Source organism: Oncorhynchus mykiss, chromosome 13 (assembly GCF_013265735.2).
Source record: "Oncorhynchus mykiss isolate Arlee chromosome 13, USDA_OmykA_1.1, whole genome shotgun sequence".
Taxonomy (NCBI): Eukaryota; Metazoa; Chordata; class Actinopteri; order Salmoniformes; family Salmonidae; genus Oncorhynchus; species Oncorhynchus mykiss.
Window position 1 is genome coordinate 41,910,737 of NC_048577.1, and position 27,666 is coordinate 41,938,402.

At 43.3% G+C, this 27,666-nt stretch overlaps 1 protein-coding gene across 5 annotated transcripts in view; it reads left to right on the forward strand.

Annotated features, from left to right (window-relative positions):
- The window catches only part of tanc2a (tetratricopeptide repeat, ankyrin repeat and coiled-coil containing 2a), a 136,937-nt gene that overhangs the window by 39,089 nt on the left and 70,182 nt on the right, over nucleotides 1-27,666 (forward strand). The window lies entirely within an intron of this gene.

A 27,666-nucleotide genomic window follows, 5' to 3' on the forward strand; every position in this document is an offset into this window, starting at 1 on the left:
TGCGGTGACCTCACCCATTATAACCAGCATGTCCAGAGATGCAACCTCTCTTATCATCACTCAGTGCCTGGGCTTACCTCCGCTGTACCCGAACCCCACCATACCCCTGTCTGCACATTATGCCCTGAATCTATTCTATCACACCCAGAAATCTGCTCCTTTTATTCTTTGTCCCCAACGCTCTAGACAAACAATTTTGATAGCCTTTAACCGTACCCTCATCCCACTCCTCCTCTGTTCCTTGGGTGATGTGGAGGTAAACCCAGGCCCTGCGTGTCCCCAGGCACCCTCATTTGTTGACTTCTGTGATCGAAAAAGCCTTGGTTTCATGCATGTCAACATCAGAAGCCTCCTCCCTAAGTTTGTTTTACTCAAACAGATAAACAATAATAAACAGAATGGAGTACTGTGATTAAATGGACAGTCCACCAGGCATCAGCTATGTAGCCAAGTGATAATAGGGTCCAGGGGACAGCACTCCGCCAACCCTGATGTCCATGGCGTGTCTGAATCGATATCATAACCACCTTCGATAAGAGACATTACTGTGCAGCCGTCTTCATCGACCTGGCCAAGGCTTTCGACTCTGTCAATCACTGTATTCTTATCGGCAGACTCAATAGCCTTGGTTTCTCTAATGACTGCCTCACCTGGTTCACCAACTACATCTCAGAAAGAGTTCAGTGTGTCAAATCAAACGGTTCTGACCTAGAACTATAAATACCTAGGTGTCTGGCTAGACTGTAAACTCTCCTTCCAGACTCATATTAAGCATCTCCAATCCAAAATCAAATCTAGAATCGGCTTTCTATTTCGCAACAAAGCCTCCTTCACTCACACCGCCAAACTTACCCTCGTAAAACTGACTCTTCTACCGATCCTCGACTTCAGCGATGTCATCTACAAAATAGCATCCAATACTCTGCATCCAGTTTGCTGAGTAGTCTATCACAGTGCCATCCGTTTTGTTACCAAATCACCTTATACCACCCATCACTGCGACCTGTATGTTCTAGTCGGCTGGCCCTTACTACATATTTGTCGCCAGACCCACTGGCTCCAGGTCATCTATAAGTCTTTGCTAGGTTAAGCTCCACCTTATCTCAGCTCACTGGTCACGATAACAACACCCACCCACCGGTAGCACACGTTCCAGCAGGTATATCTCACTGATCATCCCCAAAGACAACACCTCATTTGGCCGCCTTTCCTTCCAGTTCTCTGCTGCCAGTGACTGGAACAAATTGCAAAAATCGCTGAAGCTGGAGACTTATATTTCCCTCACCAACTTTAAACATCAGCTATCTGAGCAGCTAACTGATAGCTGCAGCTGCACATAGTCCATCTGTAAATAGCCCACCCAATCTACCTACCTCATCCCCATAGTGTTTTTATTTACTTTTCTCCTCTTTTGCACACCAGTATCTCTACTTGCACATCATCATCTGCTCATTTATCACTCCAGTGTTAATCTGCTAAATTGTAATTCTTCGCTGCTATGGCCTATTTATTGCCTACCTCCTCATGCCTTTTGCACACACTGCACATAGACTTTATTTTTCTACTGTGTCATTGACTTGTTTATTGTGTTATGGGCTTGTTTATTCCATGTGTAACTCTGTTTCTGTCGCACTGCTTTGCTTTATCTTGGCCAGGTCGCAGTTGTAAATGAGAACTTGTTCTCAACTAGCCTACCTGGATAAATAACGGTGAAATAAATAAAAATAAACAGAGAGCCGCGGCATGAAGCAGATTTCTTTTTTCGAGGCGGTCGAGTACACAGTGGGAAGCGTTCGTTCGGCGGAGGTCTCTCCTGATGCAGACTGCAGCAGATCTGCCAGTGGCGTTGTTATTTCACGTCATTGACGTGACTGTTTAGTTGATGGGTTGGACATATGTACTATCAAGAGGTTTATGCATTCAAGTGTGTAGTAGTAGACTCCCACGAAATATACACACCGTAGACGAAGCCCCCCCACACCAGCACATTTACAAATGGATGCCATTTCCCCCTTCCTGTTTGATCGCTTGAGTGATGAAGCAAATGTAATCCCACTACCGCTCTTTTCAAACCCCCTCATCACCCTCCATACCGACAGCCCTTGTGCATCTATAGGCCACTCAACACCCCCTAGGGGAGGTATAGCAATCCCCTGATCTCATGATACATCTTTCCCTTCGGTTCAGTGCTCACAAAGAATGTACTTTCTTTACATCAAAGTTGTCCAAGACCAGTCACTATTCTAGGTCTCTTCTACTGCTCTTTTCTCCAACTGCCTCTCCCCCACTCCATCTCTCTTTCTGTTTTTCACATTACCTCATCTTGTCCTCGTGCATCATTCTGACCGGCTGTGTAAGCTGAAACCTTGGCTTCTGGTCCTCCCACACTGCCTGTAAACTCCAGAACACAACTGTACTGAGAGATGGTCTACCAGGCTGCAGAGAAGAACCGATTGTTTTCTGAGACCTAGAGCATTCTGTTACGAATTGAACTGGTCTGATGTTGATGATAATGTGGATGATGTTGATGTTGGTTACATTTGATATTGATGATGATGGGGATTATGATAAATATGCTCTCTACCAGTGTATGGGTACAGAAATATCTGATTTGACAACCCACTGAGCCCCTAAAGCCTCCTCCACCTGAAATCATAATTTCCAGCAGTGAAGAGGAAGAATCGAAATCGATGAATAATTTAAACTAAAAATAGAACCCTAGCTGTCAGATTTTTTTGTATTTCCTTCTCATGCCCTCGTGTTGCAGCGGATTGAATCAGCCAGTGGCTGGTGTTAATAGTCAAGTCTTACTGATAGACTTGACATGCATTCCTACAGCCCATCTAGTACTCCTCAAAGACCTCTCAATGGAGTGTCCAGTACCTCTGTGACTCCCACTAACTTGATCTGCTGGTCGGTCACTTGTGCCACTACTACTGTTTCAGTGCCACTACTTAACCCCTGTAACCAGTGCTTCATTCGTAAATCGCGAGGTTCCGGAACACATAGTGAGGGGGGGTTGATTATCCGGGGGGCTCTGAGGTAGCAGCGCAGTAGACAAACAGCCAAGTAGCCTGCTGTCTACGGTGGTGAAATGTACAGCACTCTCCAAGGTGCTGATTAATTCAAAGCATTTTAGATACCACTGCAGTATGCATGCCCACATACTTGTGTAAACCCAGCAGCTATACTCATGTCCGAATTTCTTATATCCTAATTTTCTAGACATCAATGTACAGCAACATTTTTAGACAACACTGCAGAACACCTGCCACATACTCAGCTGTGGGGCTTACAAGACCTGACTTTCATATCATTTTCAAGACATCGATGTAGCAGTAGAACAAATATCACAATATCAGAATATAACTTAAAATAAAATAAATCACTAGGCTACAGTAGAACACACATGTGAGCATATATAGGCTTCCTGCCTATGTGATAATATGAATCAGATTGCCTTCACAGTGCAGGATATATATTTTTCCTACCTTAGTTTTCAAAACCTCCCACAATGACTCTCCCCATGTCAAGTTCATTTAAAACTCCTGATGGTCAATTTCTTGCGCAAAGCCATGAGTGGGCCAGTGGCTGTGACGTTTAGCCTCCTAAGGCTGTTCTGAAGACTGGCTGTAGTGTTAACTATAATCTGGGTGTCTCTTTAGCCTCCTCTATAAGGCTTGCTGCCAACAAATGCACCTTGGTTCGGGCATGTCCAAAAAACTATTTTCTGTGGGCTCTTTGTTTTTTTGTTTAATTTACTGTACATTCCACCCACTATTTTGCTAGTTTAATCCCTCCAGTCATTTCTAGACCCAAGCTCAGTACCTTTTTGCATGTTGTCCAGCCCAACTTTTTAATTCTGCATGACAAGCCAGGGGTTATACATTTGCTTGTTCTTGAACTGCAAATTGCACCTGCTCTGAGTACTTTGCCGGTGGTTGCACTGAAAAAGTATGTTTAGTTGGTGCGCTTGATTCAGTAATCCACCTTTTCCCTTAGTTCAAAATGCATACAAAGGAATCCCAAAAGTTACCAATAAACTTTGTCCAAACAAGTCAAACAACATTTTTAATCAATCCTCAGGTACCCTAATATGTAAATAAACGATAACATTTAAGACGGAGAATAGTATGTTCATTAGCGGAGATAAATAACAAAGTGTGCGCCCTCATCCACGCGCGCCACAAGACTACAGTCAAAATGAGAGCCACCTAGGAAAAACTACAAATTTCTAGCTCATTTTTCAATAAACAAGCCTGAAACCCTTTCTAAAGACTGTTGACATCTAGTGGAAGCCATAGGAACTGCAATCTGGGAGGATTTCCTTTGATTTTCCCATAGACAACCATTTCAATGGGTGGTGCCCTCAAAATAATTCCGGATGGATTCTCCTCGGGTTTTCACATGCCATATCAGTTTTGTTATACTCAAACATTTATTTAACAGTTTTAGAAACTTCAGAGTTTTTTTTATCCAATACTACCAATTATATGCATATCCTAGCTTCTGGGCCTGAGTAACAGGCAGTTTACTTTGGGTACCTCAGTCATCCAAACTTCCGAATACTGCCCCCTATGCCTAAGAAGTTAACACTGATTGCTTTCATTAGAATGTCTACAGTGCGAACAGTGACACACACATACATCTTGAGGTACTGGATCCGGGCAAATAAGTGCCGGAACAAACAAAGTAAAATCCGAAAGGCGCCGGACCCTGTTTCGCCTGAAATTAAGCACTGCCTCTAACCCGTCTTGGTCAGGGTTTTCTCCCTATTGGTCCTCTCGGTGACCACAGGGAGTTTGTGGATGTTGACATGCCCATATTGATGTACTCGCAGGGGGAGAAGGAACGCATTTTACCAGGTAGAAAGGCATTGACTTCAAATCAAAGGACATACGATGGCAGCTAGAGGATCCTGGAAAGCTCTTGCTAGATACAGAACTTTTGTTTTAGTTCCGCATCACAGTGGTAAAAGTAATCTGTTTGTAGTCAAATAATATTTAGGCTAGCTAGGAATCCAAACAGTCCTTGTATCTGTGTGGTTTTTGGCTCACTGTGTCTATTCCTGCCAAGGACACTTCATTTTCGGATCAACACATGGTTTCCATTAGGAGGTCCAGAAGTGCCAGTGTCAAGCAAGGTTGTTTATTACCAAATGAAGATAGCTTGGCTGTCAGGTAGCCTAGTTGCTATGTCCAGATGGAGACACACCAATTCTGTACAATCAGTTGTTCCAAAATCTAAGCTCCTTCTCCTTTTTCAGATGGGAAAATAAGTAATTTGTGAAGGCTTCTGGTTGGTAATTTGCACATTGTAAGTTTTAACATTAAGTAATTAGTCCCTCTCACAGTGTTGTCTTTAACACTTCTGTGTAGGGTACTTTGTAAACAATGTAGCATGTATTTAGCACTTCGAAGCTCATTAGTGAGAAGTTAATTTTGGAAATTGTGCCAATTTCTCTCTGTTCATATTTTTGTCCACTGGGTAAGCATTTAGTAACATAGTATGTCTTATTTCCTTACCCCAAATAGTTTCTGTATCTTATGGTTAAGGCTAATTAATTGATGGCTAATTAGCTTTGTGTTAGTCTCTGAGAATTGACCATCACCACAACGATGTGTTACCAGGAACCCCCAGACTCATGAGTGATAGACCAAAAAGCAAGTACCTTTCTGTACCTCGCTGCCTCTTTTCAACGAGGTTAATGTTTTAGTGCTGCTTAACTTTAATTAGAGGTGCTGGCTGGCCTCATCTGGTTCCACTCAGTCACTCCTTTGTCGCACAGACAGACAGAGCCAGGTCTCTAATAGCAATACTGGAGCAGCAGTGAAAGGGTGCGAGGCGTTTTACATGCAAACAACATGGCCTTCTTCTCCCTCTCTTATTATCCCCTTCTCCCTCTCTTATTGTTTTGAATGTGTTTGTGTTTAGCCTATTGTTCGTTATCCACACAAACCCGCACCCATGTTTGACCTGTAGAGGAAAGAGTCAAGTTCTCAGTCAATAAGCCCTTAAAACTACGGTATGTGGGGGTGTGTTAATCTGTTTTGGACGATTGCTCCCTCACCTCTGAACCATGGTTACCTTGTCTGACTGCAAATGTAAGTTAAATGCAGTTTCCTAAGCAGAAAAGCCAATTCTGTTTCAGAGAAACACAAGCGAGGGAAAGCTGTGGTTATAGTCTTAGCAGTAGATAGTTTGCCTGTGGACAGACGTTTTTCTCTTTCCATTTCCAGAGCTCCTCAGACTCTGCTTAGTGTGTTTGCTGGGCTACTGGACAGAGAACGGAATGGGGGATTGCTTTTGGAAACCAATTTCACCCCTGCTCCGCTGACAGGAACCCCCCTCAGTTTTCAGAGATCCTTGAATAACAGCTTCACTTGCAGCCCCACTCTTCTCATCATGTCAGTGGCCTACTTGTTACTCCACACAGACATCTTGTAAACATGGGTGTCACTCGCATGAGCGGCAGTGTTCAAAGCATACCCCTCACTAATTGCTGTATGAATGCCTTGGTTTTTCGCCCCAGGCGCAAGGATGTGGGAAGCCAATAGAGTTTGCAGAGAGAGGGCTCATTAGACTGTACAGAGTTTACGACAGAGGCCCCCAGACTTTAATGCTGCAGTTTGTTGGGGCTACAATTACACCTTGCACACAACGAAGGCTCCCCACCATCAACCTGCCCCTCTCAGAAAGAAAGGAACTTATTTGCTTTTGACTTCAAACCACTGTTGGTAGGCCACAACCAAAGTAAGTGCAGCGAAGACGGTCCTTATCCCATACTGTCATTTGTCTAAGCTGCTGAAATACACACACTCATGTGGTTCTGTTGCAATCAGACTGAAGGTTCGGTCTTCTACTTCACCTCTGGGAAGAGGTGAAATAGTTAACATTTAACCAGGGCTCGCCTCTCAACCACAACCTTTCCAGAGCTCACTGCCATTGGGCTCAATAGTTTTGCCCATAGCCTAAGCTGAGGCTGTCTCACGTAGAGAAGACTCATCCTCCTGATAGAGTTTGACATGTCTCTCAGGGAATGGACACAACCTTTACCAGGCTGTAGGAACCATCTACAGACCCTTGTCTACCCTTGCATCTCTTCTTTGACTCCAGGCTTAATGGAGGAGCACATCAGACTGACTTACGTCTAAATGATGCATCCATTGTTCTCTGATTACAGAACGGCTAGGGAAGAGATTCTATGCCAAGTCATCCTCAAATGAGACGAGACAGTACAGTATGTCCAATGTTATAATTAGCAAGTAACCTAGCATCTGAACATTTGACAGATTCCATCGTCACCGTAATGACAGACACAGCAGTGATGAGAAAGGTCCTCTGTATTCCAAAGCTCCCAATCTGCACATTATCGACAACACTTGCCAAAAACCTTTCATTTATCCATTTTTTTTTTCTCTCTAAGCCCTATTTTGCTCCATATCCATAGGTCTCTGTGTCATCACTCACTCACACTATCTCCGCATCATCACATTCATGTCTGTGAGATGTGGGTTTGTGTGTCTGTCAGAGTCTTGAGGGACACATCGTCTGGCCCATGTGATTGATTAACAGCTTGTGTGTACTAAAACCCCCCTGGGATGTTGTGGCCATCAGTGGTGTTTTATATAGGCTTTCCCTGAAGACATCAGTTTTCACAAAGCTTTTCACAATTTAGCGACTTTGAAATTAAAAATCTAATTTGATTGAATGTGAGTTTACTACTCTGACATTACATGAATACAGGCTATAATGCCACGCAAACTGCCTCAAATTGGTTCCCTTTGATAAGGTATTTATTTTAAAAAAAAATTACATTCTTGTAAATCAGTTCATATTCTGGTATACAGTATAGCATGAGGGTCTAACGCTGCTATACACCTAGTTTCTCACTCATGTCAAGTGTTGTGGGAATCTTTTTGGGGCGATCTTACAGGCGTCATGGATGGTAGGTTATCCCCTTATGGTCAATGTCTGCGTTCCCCCATGGAAATATAATTAGCATAATATTTTTTTTATCAGTTTACATTGGATGCATCTCAATCCACCACATCCGCCTATGTCGCACTAATGCAACTGCTGTGAAAGGTGACAGAGTCAGAGGGGTGTTTGTCAGACCATGAGACATCCCTAAAATCGGTCTTCTCACAAAATCATCTGAAGCGTCCGAACAGTTTGGCCTACACACTAATATGAGCCATCTGTGGAAAGGTGATACTCTCACGAGGACGTCAGTCTAGGACGCAAGACATCCCCTGTTGAAAAAATGTGTGGAAGCATTTAAAGAGTTTCTTTAGTGCCAAAAATAAGGGGTTAAATACATGTTTTTTTTTATTTATTTTTATTTTTTTATAAAAAAAATGTTTCCTGATCTTTCTTATCTTTCAGATATAGGACAGACACTTCAGAACAAACTTCCTTTAGAGTTTTGGGAGGGACTGTTGTTCCATGTAGTGAATCTGTTATTCAATGCGTTTGAATGGGCTAATAGCAGTAAGGCCAAACATTTGTTTTCATCAAGTATTTTTTTAAATATGTTTTTTGGGATACTTCAAGGAGTCTTAAAATTCCAAATCAAATAGCAACGATTCCATACAGCTTAGTAGTACCCCCGGCTTAGACAGGGCTTATACACAGAGCAGCTCGCTCTCGCGCTCTCTCTCTCTCGCTCTCTCTGTTTGTTTCAAATCCACTACGGTTCTTTGTACTTCGAGTGTAGACTGCTAAGCCTACGTTAAAGACGCGCTTGACAACAAAAACTTTTCTGGCTGAAAATGAAATGTTCTGTTATCTGCACACTTCTGAGACATCTCCATGGCTATGTCACATTTCATCTGCAACTCATTGTTGGTGACATTATAGCATTTAATCATAGGATTCTAGAAGCCCCACAGGAGTTATGGTGTGGTTGTGAGGGACATATAGTGTCAACTTATTATCCTTGATCTTTTTTAATGTAGCACTTACAGTGCAGCAATCAACATCACTGTCTTTTTACAGTACAGGCCTCAGCTACTGCAGATCTGTTGATCTCCATCTGTAGGGCCACTCTGACAAGGCTTATACCATAGCACTGTAATGTGCGCAGTGAAGTTGATTTTTACTCTGCTACTGTATCTGATAGTGCTGTGCTCTGCCAAAGGGGGCTAGACTGGATGGTGCCAGACTCCAGGGTGCTTTATCAGCCTCTTTTGTCTTATGCTGGAATAAGGCGTTTTATAGCGCATTCTGTGGTAGTGGTTTTGTGTTGACGGCTTGATGACACTTTAGTGGTTCAAGACGCTTTGTGTTACCACCAGACTGCTTAGATTTCAGAACATATCGTACAGAATTTCCCCTGCCGTGCTCCGTCTCGCCTTACAGATAAAGATCTAAACGGAGGAATACTAAAAACCATACAGTACTAAATGAAGTTATATTGCACAAAGTGTGTTCTAAGTCGAGCCATTCTTTGATAACAGCTCATGATATTATTATCTTGTTCTGGCCCTGCTCGGCCGGGTCTAGCTTAGCTGGAACAGGGTGTTGGCTCAACAAGTCAATCTGCTAAATAGATCACAGCTGAGCCACCAAAGCACACCTTCACATTGAGGATAAAGCAAGTGACACTTGGGGGGGTCTGAAAGGGAACAGACATCTACTGCCTCTATGGTCAGATCCAATGAGGTTGTCTACCTGTCTCCTGTCCTATCCTTTCTATCAGGGGCTTGTGTCAATCCAGACAGCCTGGCTAAAAGGACCTGTTTGCACTGCCTCCCAACATCACCACCCCTACTGACTAGTATCCCAGTAGATACGGGTTGGAATTACATTATTTCAATCCATTTTTTTCCTCTGGAATGTGCTGACCCAGCATAACGTAAAATGCAGCTTTTTGTTTACCTCTCCCTAGTCACTACAACACAGCTGCCCATTTATCTTGCTCGACCAAATCACATTATACATCAACCCAGATGATAAAAGGCCCATTCCACATTTTATTCCAAACCCCTGGCTGTCTTGGGGAAAATATATATTTTTTGTTCTGGTGTAATGAATCAAGACAGTATTATTGATAGCCCTGGATCTGCTGGTTTCCCTGAAGAAAAGAAAGTAGGTCAGGTTTCAGAAAATGATGCATTGATTCTGGTGACTGTCCATTTACAGCCATTAGCCACGGGGGGTGGGGGTTGTTACTCCAGGTTAGTTATTACACACATCACCTTGAGGCCACTGACGGCCTATAAACCCGCTTGCGACTTCACAAAACTAACATCCTCGTTGACTGAACAATTAAGTCTTACTTTCTTTGTTTTCTTAGAGCTAGATTACATAATCTAGTACTGGTAAATTACTGCGAGCCATTAATGATTTCTGTCTCATTACTGTTATACAGTAATACTGTGAAATGATGTCTAATCCAGGGGTTCACTACACCACTATTGGATTTGTGAGATCAGAGGGGAACCTTCAACCGTCAAGTGTTTCCCGATTTGGTTTTAGGACGTGGTCTTTACTTCCATGTTCTACATCCGCTTGACCGACTATTATAAGGGAGCGCAAAAGACCCTCAGACCCCCCCATACACACTGCTACACCCACTCTCCTGAAGGATATCCTGTCCTTGTGTGTTAGCGGAATGGCCTCATCAAAGAGGCAGCTGTGCCGGGTCTTAGCAGTGTGAAAGGTAAAGAAAACACACACAGCAGTTTGATTCAGTGGCCTTCACCCACTTAGGCTCAATTCTGAATGCATTATGTCAGGATTACAGTGTAAAACCCTCAACCTCCTGCCAACGACGTCGGCGCCGTGTTGTATCTGTTAATTTTTACTCAAAGTATCTGAATTTCTTCCTGTACGATTGATAGAGCTCTGATTTTCACCCTTGTGTTGTGGCAATGGTAGGTTTAAGCGCATCGCTGCGCCATCCTGACAGCATGTTTAATGGTATAATTCTTCAAACTCTCTTTAGCTGTGTGCTTGGCTGAGAATACAATGATGCAAAGCAACAATCTTGTCTGGGTGGTACGGACTAAGCTTTAAATGGCTTCCCCCATCCTGGAAATCGAAGGTTATATCGATGTTGAGTGTTGCAAGGTAGCACATCGTAGTGGGCTTTTGAGAATGGTCTGGTCTAGAGGTCGACCGATTAATCGGAATGGCCAAATAATTAGGGCCGATTTCATAACAATCGGAAATCGTTATTTTTGGGCGCCGATTTAAAAACAATTTATTATTATTATTATTATTATTATTTTTACACCTTTTATTTAATGTTTATTTAACTAGGCAAGTCAGTTAAGAACACATTCTCATTTTCAATGACGGCCTAGGAACAGTGGGTTAACTGCCTTGTTCAGGGGCAGAACGACAGATTTTCACCTTGTCAGCTCGGGGGATCCAATCCTTGCAACCTTACAGTTAACTAGTCCAACGCAATAACGACCTGCCTCTCCTCTCGTTGCACTCTACAAGGAGACTGCCTGTTACGCAAATGCAGTAAGCCAAGGTAAGTTGCTAGCTAGAATTAAACGTATCTTATAAAAAACAGTCAATCATAATCACTAGTTAACTACACATGTTTGATAATATTACTAGATATTATCTAGCGTGTCCTGCGTTGCCTATAATCTGACTGAGCATACAAGTATCTGAATGAGCGGTGGTAGGCAGAAGCAGGCGCGTAAACATTCATTCAAACAGCACTTTCGTACGTTTTGCCAGCACAAGAACGGTGAGCAAAAATCCTAGAACCACACGGGGGGACCTAGTGAATGACCTGCAGAGAGCTGGGACCAAAGTAACAAAGCCTACCATCAATAACACACTACGCCGCCAGGGACTCAAATCCTGCAGTGCCAGACGTGTCCCCCTGCTTAAGCCAGTACATGTCCAGGCCTGTCTGAAGCATGCCAGAGAGCATTTGGATGATCCAGAAGAAGATTGGGAGAATGTCAGATGAAAACAAAATATAACTTTTTGGTAAAAACTTAACTCGTCGTGTTTGGCGGACAAAGAATGCTGAGTTGCATCCAAAGAACACCATACCTACTGTGAAGCATGGGGGTGGAAACATCATGCTTTGGGGCTGTTTTTCTGCAAAGGGACCAGGACGACTGATCCGTGTAAAGGAAAGCATGAATGGGGCCATGTATCGTGAGATTTTGAGTGAAAACCTCCTTCCATCAGCAAGGGCATTGAAGATGAAACGTGGCTGGGTCTTTCAGCATGACAATGATCCCAAACACACCGCCCGGGCAACGAAGGAGTGGCTTCGTAATAAGCATTTCAAGGTCATGGAGTGGCCTAGCCAGTCTCCAGATCTCAACCCCATAGAAAATCTTTGGAGGGAGTTGAAAGTCGGTGTTGCCCAGCAACAGCCCCAAAACATCACTGCTCTAGAGGAGATCTGCATGGAGGAATGGGCCAAAATACCAGCAACAGTGTGTGAAAACCTTGTGAAGTCTTACAGAAAACGTTTGACCTCTGTCATTGCCAACAAAGGGTATATAACAAAGTATTGAGAAACTTTTGTTATTGACCAAATACTTATTTTCCACCATAATTTGCAAATAAATTCATAAAAAATCCTACAATGTGATTCTCTGGATTTTTTTCCTTCTCATTTTGTCTGTCATAGTTGAAGTGTACCTATGATGAAAATTACAGGCCTCATCTTTTTAAGTGGGAGAACTTGCACAATTGGTGGCTGACTAAATACTTTTTTGCCTCACTGTACATATATGCATGAATAAATGTAATTTCTTATCCTAGTAATGGAACATATAGTTTTTATCAGAGCCATATAGAAAGTTGGGCCAGTGTGCTTTCTTAGTTATTATGCATTTACATTACACTTCAGCATTTTATGGCAGCCATGTTAGTGCCCCATTAACATTACATGGTTAAAATTTCAACAATGGTATGTCCCTGAATGTCTAGAAATAGTCCAACATTCAAAATTCTAAATGTTGGCCTAACTATATGGCTCTGGTTCTCATCTGGTGTGTTTACTCTTGCTAAACAAACCAAACAGACATGGACATGCACACACATTCATACACATTCATATACAGTGTAACCTGTATCTCCCTCCATTTTATAGCAGTCTGGTACCACTGTTGCTATGCAACCATCCACTGTCACTAACTGATGCATTATAATTAGAGTTTCAATTTGAATCGTTATCGTCTCCTGGAATTGCCTTGCTGGCGTATTTGTATTCCGCCGAAAGGTTTTGTCACGGTTTCTTTCCACTGTAAGCGTGTTATAAACACACCCTGCCCTCCTTCTGACCATCGACATCTACTGCCATCCACTGCTTTGTAGAAATGCACCAACTCATGCTCTGTCAGACATGCACTGCTTTCACATTGCAAGGAAAAGAGAGGACAATACAATATATTGTGGCGTGAGAAACCTATCACAAGAATGGTGTAAAGATGCTTTTTTTGGATTGTCATGAAATGTCTCCACAGTGGGAAATGTATTCACGGTGGGGCATCTTCCCAACAGGAGCCTTCCCGTGGTGAAAACAGCAGCGCAGAACAAACCCATCAAAATGTATTAAACCAAGACATTCTCGGTTTCCACCCCCTGCCATTTTGTTTGGCACAGAGGCTTGCTCTCCTGCCATTGTAACTGATCACTCTGAGACCTCACAAGGTCGGGGAGCAAAAAGCAGCTCCCCTCCGCCTGCTACAGTAGTCAGCTGCTACCGTGTCAGGACTCAGGGGGCATGAGGGGCACAATGCTGTCACTGAGAGAACGACGGTGTCAGAAAGCTGCGTGCTGACATGACGTGTCCCTGTGAGTAAAGCATGGGTTTGACATGTCACATGAAACGCTTCGGCAGGGAGATAATGTCATTACAGCTGTCAGACATTGTCATCTACCAAAGTATGACTTAATCACAACAGCAGGAGGATTACGAGAGTTCTTCCTCTTGGAGCATCAGGAGCTGGAATGTCCAATATTGCTGACATTTTTCCCAGCCCTCCTTTTGTTTTCTGTAGTCTAGATAATTCTCACCAATACCTTTGCTTTGGGGAAGGATGTGATACTGATGCAGGAAGATAAACTAAGTCTTTGGTCTTGTACTAACATTACCTGGCTAGAAGGCATTGAGACTATGGGTGGGAACTTTTTAAACGTTAAAACGAAGTTGAAATTGTTAATGTTAAGAAAAATCCCTAACCGAAAAAACTGATTTTAGTTTTTTCCCCCCCTACAAAATTAAAATCACAGAGCAGTTATCACAAAAAATATTTTCTGTGTCAGCCTAACTAGACGCTAGGCTATAAAGGCCTGGGGAAAGTTGTGTAATTTAAAGGTAGACTCACTTAATGATATGAAGTCGATGTAGAAAGTAAACCTCATAGTGGGTCAATTTCCACAACTAAGAGTGAAGTGCGAGGTCAACTTCTCCAGGTTTTGGTGCCATGGCTACCACGCTGTGAACGGCGTCAAGTGGACCCAGGCACATGCGCAGATGCTATGTGTGACGAAAGAGCTAAGTGTTGCATCTGTACCATTGCAACATACAACTTTTGATTGCTGATAGATGGGCCGAGTACACGGTTCTGACTGTCTGCCTGGTGGTTGACCTGCCTGTGCTGTGCCCCCCCCCCCTCTCTCCTGTCCCTTGCTAGCTCGCTATTAAAGATGCAAGTGTTTGTTTTTGGAAGTACGGCAGCTACTCAGTCTCCTCCGTTTAAATTATTATTTTTTGAATCCTATTGGAATCAAATCTTGACACTTATAAATGGGAGTCGTCAACGTGCAGGAGTCGAGGAAACAATTATTTTGGCGTTGACACTCTACCACTACGTTATCATCATTAACATTTGGAAAAATGCCAGAGAAAGGCAAGCGACAGCAGCGAAGTCCTGTATGGGAATACTTTGAGAAGTTAAATGAGAAAGAAATGTTAACTTTGCGAGGTGGAACTGAGGTATAGTGCCTTGCGAAAGTATTCGGCCCCCTTGAACTTTGCGACCTTTTGCCACATTTCAGGCTTCAAACATAAAGATATAAAACTGTATTTTTTTGTGAAGAATCAACAACAAGTGGGACACAATCATGAAGTGGAACGACATTTATTGGATATTTCAAACTTTTTTTAACAAATCAAAAACTGAAAAATTGGGCGTGCAAAATTATTCAGCCCCTTTACTTTCAGTGCAGCAAACTCTCTCCAGAAGTTCAGTGAGGATCTCTGAATGATCCAATGTTGACCTAAATGACTAATGATGATAAATACAATCCACCTGTGTGTAATCAAGTCTCCGTATAAATGCACCTGCACTGTGATAGTCTCAGAGGTCCGTTAAAAGCGCAGAGAGCATCATGAAGAACAAGGAACACACCAGGCAGGTCCGAGATACTGTTGTGAAGAAGTTTAAAGCCGGATTTGGATACAAAAAGATTTCCCAAGCTTTAAACATCCCAAGGAGCACTGTGCAAGCGATAATATTGAAATGGAAGGAGTATCAGACCACTACAAATCTACCAAGACCTGGCCGTCCCTCTAAACTTTCAGCTCAAACAAGGAGAAGACTGATCAGAGATGCAGCCAAGAGGCCCATGATCACTCTGGATGAACTGCAGAGATCTACAGCTGAGGTGGGAGACTCTGTCCGTAGGACAACAATCAGTCAGTCGTATATTGCACAAATCTGGCCTTTATGGAAGAGTGGCAAGAAGAAAGCCATTTCTTAAAGATATCCATAAAAAGTGTAGTTTAAAGTTTGCCACAAGCCACCTGGGAGACACACCAAACATGTGGAAGAAGGTGCTCTGGTCAGATGAAACCAAAATTGAACTTTTTGGCAACAATGCAAAACGTTATGTTTGGCGTAAAAGCAACACAGCTGAACACACCATCCCCACTGTCAAACATGGTGGTGGCAGCATCATGGTTTGGGCCTGCTTTTCTTCAGCAGGGACAGGGAAGATGGTTAACATTGATGGGAAGATGGATGGAGCCAAATACAGGACCATTCTGGAAGAAAACCTGATGGAGTCTGCAAAAGACCTGAGACTGGGACGGAGATTTGTCTTCCAACAAGACAATGATCCAAAACATAAAGCAAAATCTACAATGGAATGGTTCAAAAATAAACATATCCAGGTGTTAGAATGGCCAAGTCAAAGTCCAGACCTGAATCCAATCGAGAATCTGTGGAAAGAACTGAAAACTGCTGTTCACAAATGCTCTCCATCCAACCTCACTGAGCTCGAGCTGTTTTTGCAAGGAGGAATGGGAAAACATTTCAGTCTCTCGATGTGCAAAACTGATAGAGACATACCCCAAGCGACTTACAGCTGTAATCGCAGCAAAAGGTGGCGCTACAAAGTATTAACTTAAGGGGGCTGAATAATTTTGCACGCCCAATTTTTCAGTTTTTGATTTGTTAAAAAAGTTTGAAATATCCAATAAATGTCGTTCCACTTCATGATTGTGTCCCACTTGTTGTTGATTCTTCACAAAAAAATACAGTTTTATATCTTTATGTTTGAAGCCTGAAATGTGGCATACGGTCGCAAAGTTCAAGGGGGCCGAATACTTTCGCAAGGCACTGTACATTCATGGTAGTACAGGTGCAGTGCTTAACCATCTGAAGGGGATGCTCTGTGAAACCCAAACTGTTGCTGGCAGCTGCAATGTGAATTTGCATGAAATTTTATGAAAATGTATCGTTTCAACGGCAAACCAATCAAATAAGTGGCAGTTTAAATGATAAGGAACATTTTCCATTTGTCACATTCCTAATTCAGACTACACATGGTTATTTACCAGAAAATGAAAGAAACTGGAGTTGCCGTTAAAATGACATTCTCTTATCAGCTTTACTGTTGCTCACTGGATCAGGGCCCAAATCCCTGCGCACCTTGATCCTCCCCAGAGCTCATTCAAAAACCAAACACAGGAAATCGTGCCATGACCAGTACTGTAAATTCTGCCGCTCTTCGTTTCCCCTCCCACTTCCCTGGACTCTGCACCCGCAACTGATTTATTGTTTGAGGTTCCCGCAGAATAACAGTAGAGGGCCATGTGTTGTTCCAGTGTGGTCCTCAAGCCTGTGGGCTCTCATTCACCACCTAGTGGCTTCAAAGGTGGAAGTGTGAAACCTGATGACATGATGAGAAGGCAGAAGCTCAATCTGTTCAGGCTCTTCTAATCCAGTGTGGTACGGGATTGTGTTTCGCTTCAGCTTTTGTTAGTACAATGGAAAATGTCTGCGTTCTTCAGAGCCATCATCAAAATACCGTAAATATCCGAAAAGATACAGTAGAGTGTCCTCTAATTAGATGAAGCAAGTTATTTAGACACTTCCTTACTGCTATTGTTGTCATCCCTTTGGTTAATTGACAACTTTTTTTATGATGGTTCTCAGCAATGCAGATCAAACTGAAACTTTGCATGCCCATGTTATACAGCGGCTGTAGCTGGGCTGGACTCAGGAACTCAAATATTTGAAATGTACAAAAATCAAAAGGGTAGAGAAGTGAGATGTGGAGCTCTTTGAAACCTAACGGAACAAGCACACTCAGTTATTTTTGAAGAAGTGAACCCTTTGATCGCATGCTCTCCATTAACCCTGCACAACTCGGGGTGTGGTCTCTGTAGACTAGAGCACACCCAGTCCCCCACCTAGTTGGGGAGCCCTCTACTGTGGAATACAGTGGGGAGAACAAGTATTTGATAACCTGCAAAATCGGCAGTGTTTCCTACTTACAAAGCATGTAGAGGTCTGTAGTTTTTATCATAGGTACACTTCAACAGTGAGAGACGGAATCTAAAACAAAAATCCAGAAAATCACATTGTTTGATATTTAAGTAATTAATTTGCATTTTATTGCATGACATAATTTGATACATCAGAAAAGCAGAACTTAATATATGGTACAGAAACCTTTGTTTGCAATTACAGAGATCATACGTTTCCTGTAGTTCTTGACCATGTTTGCACACACTGCAGCAGGGGTTTTGGCCCGCTCCTCCATACAGACCTCCAGATCCTTCAGGTTTCGGGGCTGTCGCTGGTTAATACGGACTTTCAGCTCCCTTCAAAGATTTTCTATTGGGTTCAGGTCTGGAGACTGGCTAGGCCACTCCAGGACCTTGAGATGCTTCTTACGGAGCCACAACTTGGCTGTGTGTTTTGGGTCGTTGTCATGCTGGAAGACCCAGCCACGACCCATCTTCAATGCTCTTACTGAGGGAAGGAGGTTGTTGGCCAAGATCTCGCGATACAAAGCCCCACCCATCCTCCCCTCAATATGGTGCAGACGTCCTGTCCCCTTTGCAGAAAAGCATCCCCAAAGAATTATGTTTCCACCTCCATGCTTCACGGTTGGGATGGTGTTCTTGGGGTTGTACTCATCCTTCTTCTTCCTCCAAACACGGTGAGTGGAGTTTAGACCAAAATGCTTTATTTTGTCTCATCAGACCACATGACCTTCTCCCATTCCTCCTCTGGATCATCCAGATGGTCATTGGCAAACGTCAGACGGGCCTGGACATGTGCTGGCTTGAGCAGGGGGACCTTGCGTGCGCTAATCCATAATCGATCTCTTCAGGTCATTGACCAGGTCCTGCCGTGTAGTTCTGGGCTGATCCCTCACCTTCCTCATGATCATTGATGCCCCACAAGGTGAGATCTTGCATGGAGCCCCAAACCGAGTGTGATTTAACCGTCATCTTGAACTTCTTCCATTTTCTAATAATTGCGCCAACAGTTGTTGCCTTCTCACCAAGCTGCTTGCCTATTGTCCTGTAGCCCATCCCAGCCTTGTGCAGGTCTACAATTTTATCCCTGATGTCCTTACACAGCTCTCTGGTCTTGGCCATTGTGGAGAGGTTGGAGTCTGTTTGATTGAGTGTGTGGACAGGTGTCTTTTATACAGGTAACGAGTTCAAACAGGTGCAGTTAATACAGGTAATGAGTGAAGAACAGGAGGGCTTCTTAAAGAAAAACTAACAGGTCTATGAGAGCCGGAATTCTTACTGGTTGGTAGGTGATCAAATACTTATGTCATGCAATAAAATGCAAATTAATTACTTAAAAATCATACAATGTGATTTTCTGGAGATTCTGTTTCTCACAGTTGAAGTGTACCTATGATAAAAATTACAGACCTCAACATGCTTTGTAAGCAACATCGGCAGTGTATCAAATACTTGTTCTCCCCACTGTAGGTGATGCAAGTTGAGGCCTCTCTGCCATCATATCTCCCTGAAAATATGTGTATAGTAACTGCTACAGTGAGGTTAAGATGACATTTAAATTGCATTCTAGTGTAAACGTCAGCACATTGATTCTGTATTCAATGGTATTTACCTTGGGATAACAATAAGATGACTTCATCATCCGTGTTTGGTTGTGTGCACAAGTCAAAAGATGACAGATAAAGGAGAAGAGGCAGCAGGACCCCATTTGAACAATACCTGAACCTTTGCACTAAAGTGTCTGTACACCCCACCCACCCCATTCAGTGCATAGAAACAGAATAACCCATCAGCTCAAAAAGCAAACAGCGTCATATTGCGACATGTGAGACCCTCCAAAGGGAACAGATCATACGACACACCACAGTGCCTCCTGGGCGTAACAATGACCTGCCGTTTCATGGGGCGAGAGGTCAACAGTGACATCTTGTTTTCAGAGCTCAAAAAGGTCCCCCCTAGAGAGAGAACTGAATGGTGTCAGTGCCAGGCTGTTGTCATGGGGATCTCTGATATCACAACCTGACACACGGCCTTGACCCGCTCTCCCTCTACTTACAGTACGCTGTGGAGGCTGTCCTTTGTTACTTCCTTTATCCTGAACCACTCCTCTCCGTTGTAACACAAAGCTTCATACTCTTGCTGCACTACCTCCTCCACCTCTTTTAATGTTATGAGTCGGTGCTTCTCTCCCGGTCTGTTGACAACAAACAACTTGAGATTGCTGTAACACTCCTGTTGTACTCCCTATGTTCTGCCGTGGGAAGTGGATTGGTAGTGTGAAACGGTCATGCTGAGGTAGCAGCTGGGTACTACAACACACACCGACTCTCTCTCTCTCCCACTGCTGTCACAGTCTCTCTGAATCACTTGGCTATGCTTGTGTGGTACACAGTTTTAGGACAGGTAAGCAAGCTAGTTAGGCTATATAGTTGCAATAAAATGCAAATTAATCTGTTTAGGAAATGTGATCTAAAAGGGAGTACTGCACTGAGCACTACAAGAGCATGGATGGTCAAAGCAATATGCAAGGTTGTGATGCAGGCAGCATACTGGCAAGATCATGACTTGTTTTATTTTCAGAGTCCCTGGGATCCAGCTAGTTATAAACTAAGCTAAATTAGCCTATATGTTTAACTGAGACAACAGTATGTAGCACTCAACCACAAAAATAGGCTTACAGGGCTCATCTCCACGAGGACAATCACATGGCTTAAAACTTCCTCTTCAACCAGGGAGGACCCATTCATTTTGATAATATCATATATATTCACATTAGCCCCCGATCCATGATAGCGGATTATCATAAATGCTTCTCAGCTCTTGTAGACCGATAAACACAACAATGCTCCACAGTCTGTTATAGAAGTCAGATTTGAGTCTGGAGTATAAAGGTCTTATTCAGTGCCTCCCAACTCTGAGATAAGAGCTATATAGAGTTTCGGAAAATGGAATCATAGAGCTGAAACAAATTTTCTCTCTTGAGCAATTGCAGCATTGATACCAAAAGCTTTCATCCCATCGATTTAGAGGTGATTGTTAGTCACCACTAATGCGCCCTGTATAAATGTGGTGTTATCAGAGATGTAGCCTCTGTGTGTGCACTTCACAGCACACTGGCTTTTGTGTAGACTCCCTGTGCTTCTTATTTTGGATATACTAGTCACCTCAAACTGGAAATAATCATATTTTTAAGACATTCTGAGAGTTCAGCATTTGTTTTATTTTTTTTATTTTACCTTTATTTAACTAGGCAAGTCAGTTAAGAACAAATTCTTATTTTCAATGACGGCCTAGGAACAGTGGGTTAACTGCCTGTTCAGGGGCAGAACGACAGCTCGGGGATATGAACTTGCAACCTTTCGGTTACTAGTCCAACACTCTAACCACTAGGCTACGGCATCAAGTCATCCAGTGTATTCAAAGGGCAGGACTGCAACTTTTTAAAGGGATAGATGGGGGATCCTGTCTTTGGGTTGTAAAAACCTTCTCTATGTATGACCATGTTTTATACCCTGTTCAAAAATTATTACTATTCTCCAAAACCAATGCCTTACTGAAAAACGTACTATAGTGAGTCTGATGTGAATTCATTGTGCAATACCATCCATTCCATTACTTTAGTTTACTTTAAAGTCCCTGCGGTTCTGCAGGAGTCCCTGCCCTCACTCTGTCAAGTTTAAAGCTTGTTTTCTCTTCCCTCACCTTTCAAGTGCAGTAGAGCTTGCTATGCTTGACTGGAAGGCAGGTAATGATCGGTGAGCCAATAAGCCAACTGTTCAAACCAGGCAGTGGTATCGACCGCTAGCTCTCCATGGGGGGGAGAGAGAGGTGGTGTCAGGCGAAGCATTGTCTGGCCCTCAGCTAGCCTCTTCTAAAGCGCTTTCCTATTAGTGTGAGAGGAACAGAGAATTCCATAATCTGGTATAGAGTGGGAAAGATGTGATGTGAGTTGAGCCTAATCTGAAAGGCCTTGTGAGGGGAAAATCTATCGCCCCCCTCCGAAAAGCAGGCACTCTGGGCTGTCTCTCCAGACTGCTAAAGAGGTGCAGTGGCGTGACTGAAATGGACATCTGAGCGGTTGCCAGTGTGCGTGGCAGTTTAGCCCCCATCCCTCCCGCCACCCTCATGCTTGTCCGTTAAAGTGGGGGATTTTACTATGGAGTTGGATGGGTTGTTTTTGTTTCTTTTATTTTGTGGGGGCCTAGTCTGGAACGAGGGGTGATTTTGCTGCTGAAATTCTTTCAAATATCTTTTAGGTATCTTTTAGGTAAACATGCTAACAGTGTCCCTTGATTATCATTCGAAAATGGTTGCAGGTGGGCACATAATTGTAGGGCATTATCTTCAATCATACAGGTTATCTGATGGTTTTTCCATGGCCTTTGTGATGTCGTAAAGGAGCAGATATGTTGAAAAACCAACATTGACTAACGTTAATGACTGCCTAAACCGACGGTTCCGATGGGCCTCTGAGCGTGATTAGTGGATGTTGATGTTGTAGCGTGTATTTGTTAGGATAACAGGGATAATTATGACCACTTCTAAAACCTCCCCCCTTAGTTTTTGACAGAGGCCTGTTAAAATGTTTTTCAACCAACGTGGTAGTACTGTACACCTCCCTTCACTTTTCGCACCCATTTCAGCCCTGTTTTGTGGCAGCAGATCCTAAAGAATAACAGTAGCGATTGCACTATAGCGCAGCGGTGAAAACACAGTCAGCCCGGTCTAATGCCGTTGGTGCTACTACGGCACGCGAGTAAGCCTCTGAGCAGGCCAGGCCATGCAGCACTGGGAAGATAAACCCTGCCCAGTTCTAGGCCAGTCTTAGACAATTCTTTCAGCTACAAGGATGCTCTGTGCCCCTCAGGATCGGTTGTTGTCTGAGTGAACACACAATAGCGTTGAAGGTTCAGCCTCCAATCGCCATTTTCTAGAACATATGCCTTGCATCTGTGATCAGGCCTCCAAGGGGAGGGAAGGAGGGGCTGCTGATAGCATATTGCTGAGCTTTCAGGGAAGATGCTTCCTTCTGTACTGCAAACAGACACATAAACACACCTCTGTGTTCAAGCTACCAAACAAACAAGCAGACTGGTTGTGGTCTTAGATTACTACTCTCCTTGCATGTCAATTACCAGCCAATCATTTTCACTCGCCCAGATGTATCGCTGATAACTTTTCACTTGTTGGGACAGATTGTCAAACTAGCCCCTTCTCGGATGCTATGTCATTTGGATAAGGTCACATCGCGTCCTAATCTGGATTCAGCGTCAGCTCTCATTTCTTGTCCCTGTAGCCTTGTCGACGTCAGGTGCCCGTCTGACAGGCCCTGATGCCGGGCCTGTTTTTCTGCTGACGCTGTTAGCGTAAGCCACGAAGCTGCTGTGTAAGGTCATGGTGGAGGGCTGCGCCGCCACGCTGCGGCTCATTAATTACACAGTACCATTTTAACAGGCCTCTGTCCTCCCCCACATGAAGAGCACAACAGCAAGAGGAGAGAAAAGGCAACACATACGGCATAGACTTGGCTAGGAGGACCATGACGTCACATGGCAGTTGACTTAAAGCCTAGAAGGGGCTTGGAGGTTTCGAGGTGTGCTTGTCCTGTGGGGCACCAGGTAGTGTTCTTGTAACGGGAGGATTGTGTGAAGTGCTTCTGAATGACTTCAAGCAGTGTGCTTCTTTTGGAGGTTGCCAAGTAATTTCCCTCCTTTCTCCCCACTCTTCCCCTGTGAGATAGGGAAGGAGGGCTGGGTCACTGGATTGTGATGTGTATGTATGTATATATATATATATATGTATGTATGTATGTATGTATGTATGTGTGTGTGTGTGTGTGTGTGTGTGTGTGTGTGTGTGTGTGTGTGTGTGTGTATATATACATACGTATGTATATATATATATATATATATATATATATACATACGTATGTATATATATATATATGTACGTATGTGTGTACGTATGTGTGTATATATATATATATATATAAAAATAATATCTTTGCTCGTTTAATTGAACATGTGTAGAAAAACAATGTTTGCTCATTGTGAGTTCTCTCCTATACTTGGCACCTGCTAGAACATACACTTCCCGGCGGGTAATGAAGAAGATGTATCTCTGCCCGTCGAGATAAAAACGTTAAAGGAAGTCTGTTCGGCTCAGAATGGCTGCCTTTGTTTAAGCCAGCCACCCTCGCTGTGCTTTAAGTCCGATCTGGCTCGCTGTGCAGGTTTTTTTAGACATTGAGAGAGGGTGAACCAGAGGAGCTCTGGATTGTATCGAACCGATTAAAGGAGTCAAAGTGAAGGAGGCTGTTGGTTTTTATTTCTTCTGCCACGTCACGCTGCTACAGTCATGGGGGTGGTGGTAAAGTAGACGGACGAAGCAGAGGCTTCCAGGAAATGGCACCAGGGACAGCCGACTGCGGTCAGACCACGGCCACAGACCCCCTGTGGGGGAGAGAGAGACAAGGGGAGGGGGGTCTGAGTTAGTTGAAATACACAGACATATGGAGGGAACATGTACTGTTAGCAAAAATTGAGAAAGCGTGCGGAATGGAGGATAAAGAGAAAGGAGATGAATAGACCGTGTCTAGAAGAAACTAGACACTAGAGATTGAAAAGAGGATTGACTGGAGTGAGAAACGGGGGGGAAATGAGGATTTGAAGAAAACATTGGAAAAGAGAGGCTACAGGTGTGGGGGTGGAGGGAGAAAGGAACAGGATAGGGTAGGAGAGACTAGGTCCGGGTATCTTCACGCTGGCTTGTCTTTGTTGATGTTGTTTGGCATCGTGGGCTGCCAGAAGAAGCCACAGGGCCCAGTGTCTCGCTGAGTCATTCCCCAGCTTTAACATGGAACATCTGTTACTGTACAGTTACCCCCCCCCCCCCAGCGTACAACACAAAAGCACCAAGCCAAACTGAAACTACAGTCTCCCTGGAATAGAGTCCTCTCCCTTTGACTCTGTGGCACTGACTGGCTGACACCAGTTGAAAGAGTGTTTAAAGGTCTCTGGTTTTCCTCAAATATCAGGAACACTCCTGCTGCTAATTGCCTCTTTGGTGTGCGCTCAGCTCAGAACTGGTTGTGTGTCGGATAGGCTTAGTCGATACATCATATACCGGGGTATTTTTCAATACCTTTAACTATTTATTAAAAAAAATATATACATTTCAATATTTGTTGCTACTTTTTAAGGAAATACCTGCAGTCAATTTGTGCAGTACTTTAGGAAATAAAGAAGATTGCCTTCTTCATTTCACCTGTCACATAATTTTTCATAAGGAAGCTTACCGGTTGTCCCCAATCACATGGTGTTTGTTTACAAGCACACAAAGACGAGAGACCGGAGCCTTGTGAGTCACTCACTGTTGTACAGCATTGCGCCAGTTGATCTAGTTACAATATGGAATTCATAACTAAATGTTTGCCAGCTAGATATCTTATAACTATTAAGTTAACTGTTTAGAATTTGCTGAATGCTTTGCAGTTGTGCATTTGGTTTGCTAATTTAATAGCTAGTTAGCTACAGTATCTAGTGGTTAGCTTCTTCCAAAATCAAGCTTTGCTTGGTAACAGCAGAGAATCCCCTCCGGTCAGTATGAAGGTATGACAATTTGGATACCGCCCAAGCCAAGTGTCGGCTCAAAAAGCTCCTTGTCTTCTGCCTCGACCTGGAGTAGGCGTGGTTGTAGTTTTCCATGTTTGACACCTTGTGTGAAAAATGTATGACATTAGTCAAAACACGAGAGAATACATGAAAAGCCAAAATGGCTAATCCAAACTTTCTAAAGATGAAGTTGAAGAGGATAAATATGAGAGGGAACCACAGTCGGCTCTTTCTGAAAGCTGTAATGTGACCAAAGAAAGCAGAGGAGGATTTTAACAGCGTGGTACCAAAGATTCCCAAGACACTAAACGCGTGGGTCTACTCGATACTTAGTAAAGGGATTGCTGTTCGAAGCTCAGGCGGCATTTTAGGCCTCCTTTATTTGCGTTGAGGAGAGCCAATGTTTCCACTCATTCCACAACGGTCTCTTTCTCCTGCTTAATTATCATGCAGCGTGGCAGCAAGAGAAAGGATAGGCAGGCAGACACAATCTTTTTCTCCTTTTATCTCTCTTGGTCTTTCTCTCATATACTCACACAAAGCACCCGGGATGCAAGCTAAAAAGAAGCTCAGAAACATACATATGCACTGATACTACTTTGCACATTACAAATGAACATGATTTCAAAGCCTGTTGAACAAAGGTACACCTATACGTTCACACACACCAGTAATTATCAGTCGTATGGGTGTGAACGTTGTTTGACGTAGGTACTAAAATATTCCTTGAGTAATTCGGTGAAGCATGACAAATCTCATGAATGAAGAGTTATTATAACACACAGGAAGGAACTAAATCCCCCCCCCATCAGGCTGCTAATGTTATATTCACCTCTTCCTCATAGAGACTATGAATATGTCAGTATGTATAAGAGGATGAATCATTTATCTGTGAGAAATTGCTGTTCTTAAGTACCTGAATTCTGTAAAACCATTTACTAGGTTACAATAGTATAATTTACCTTTCTGGAATTTGCAATATCTTTACCTCACCCTTGCACTATCCCACCACTTGCAATTTAAATCAAATCAAATGTTATTGGTTACATACACATGGTTAGCAGATGTTATTGCGAGTGTAGCGAGATGCTTGTGTTTCTAGTTCCGACAGAGCAGCATTATCTAACAAGTAATCGAACAAATCCACAAGAACTACCTAATACACACAAATCTAAGTTTAGGAATGGAATAAGAATACAGTGGGGCAAAAGAGTATTTAGTCAGCCACCAATTGTGCAAGTTCTCCCACTTAAAAAGATGAGGCCTGTAATTTTCATCATAGGTACACTTCAACTATGACAGACAAAAGGAGAAAAAAAATCCAGAAAATCACATTGTAGGATTTTTTATGAATTTATTTGCAAATTATGGTGGAAAATAAGTATTTGGTCAATAACAAAAGTTTATCTCAATACTTTGTTATATACCCTTTGTTGGCAATGACAGAGGTCAAACGTTTTCTGTAAGTCTTAACAAGGTTTTCACACACTGTTGCTGGTATTTTGGCCCATTCCTCCATGCAGATCTCCACTAGAGCAGTGATGTTTTGGGGCTGTTGCTGGGCAACACGGACTTTCAACTCCCTCCAAAGATTTTCTATGGGGTTGAGATCTGGAGACTGGCTAGGCCACTCCATGACCTTGAAATGCTTCTTACGAAGCCACTCCTTCGTTGCCCGGGCGGTGTGTTTGGGATCATTGTCATGCTGAAAGACCCAGCCACGTTTCATCTTCAATGCCCTTGCTGATGGAAGGAGGTTTTCACTCAAAATCTCACGATACATGGCCCCATTCATTCTTTCCTTAACACGGATCAGTCGTCCCGGTCCCTTTGCAGAAAAACAGCCCCAAAACATGATGTTTCCACCCCCATGCTTCACAGTAGGTATGGTGTTCTTTGGATGCAACTCAGCATTCTTTGTCCTCCAAACACGACGAGTTGAGTTTTTAACAAAAAGTTATATTTTGGTTTCATCTGACCATATGACATTCTCCCAATCTTCTTCTGGATCATCCAAATGCTCTCTAGCAAACTTCAGACGGGCCTGGACATGTACTGGCTTAAGCATGGGGACACGTCTGGCACTGCAGGATTTGAGTCCCTGGCGGCGTAGTGTGTTACTGATGGTAGGCTTTGTTACTTTGGTCCCAGCTCTCTGTAGGTCATTCACTATGTCCCCCCGTGTGGTTCTGGGATTTTTGTTCACCGTTCTTGTGATCATTTTGACCCCACGGGGTGGAGCCCCAGATCGAGGGAGATTATCAGTGGTCTTGTATGTCTTCCATTTCCTAATAATTGCTCCCACAGTTGATTTCTTCAAACCAAGCTGCTTACCTATTG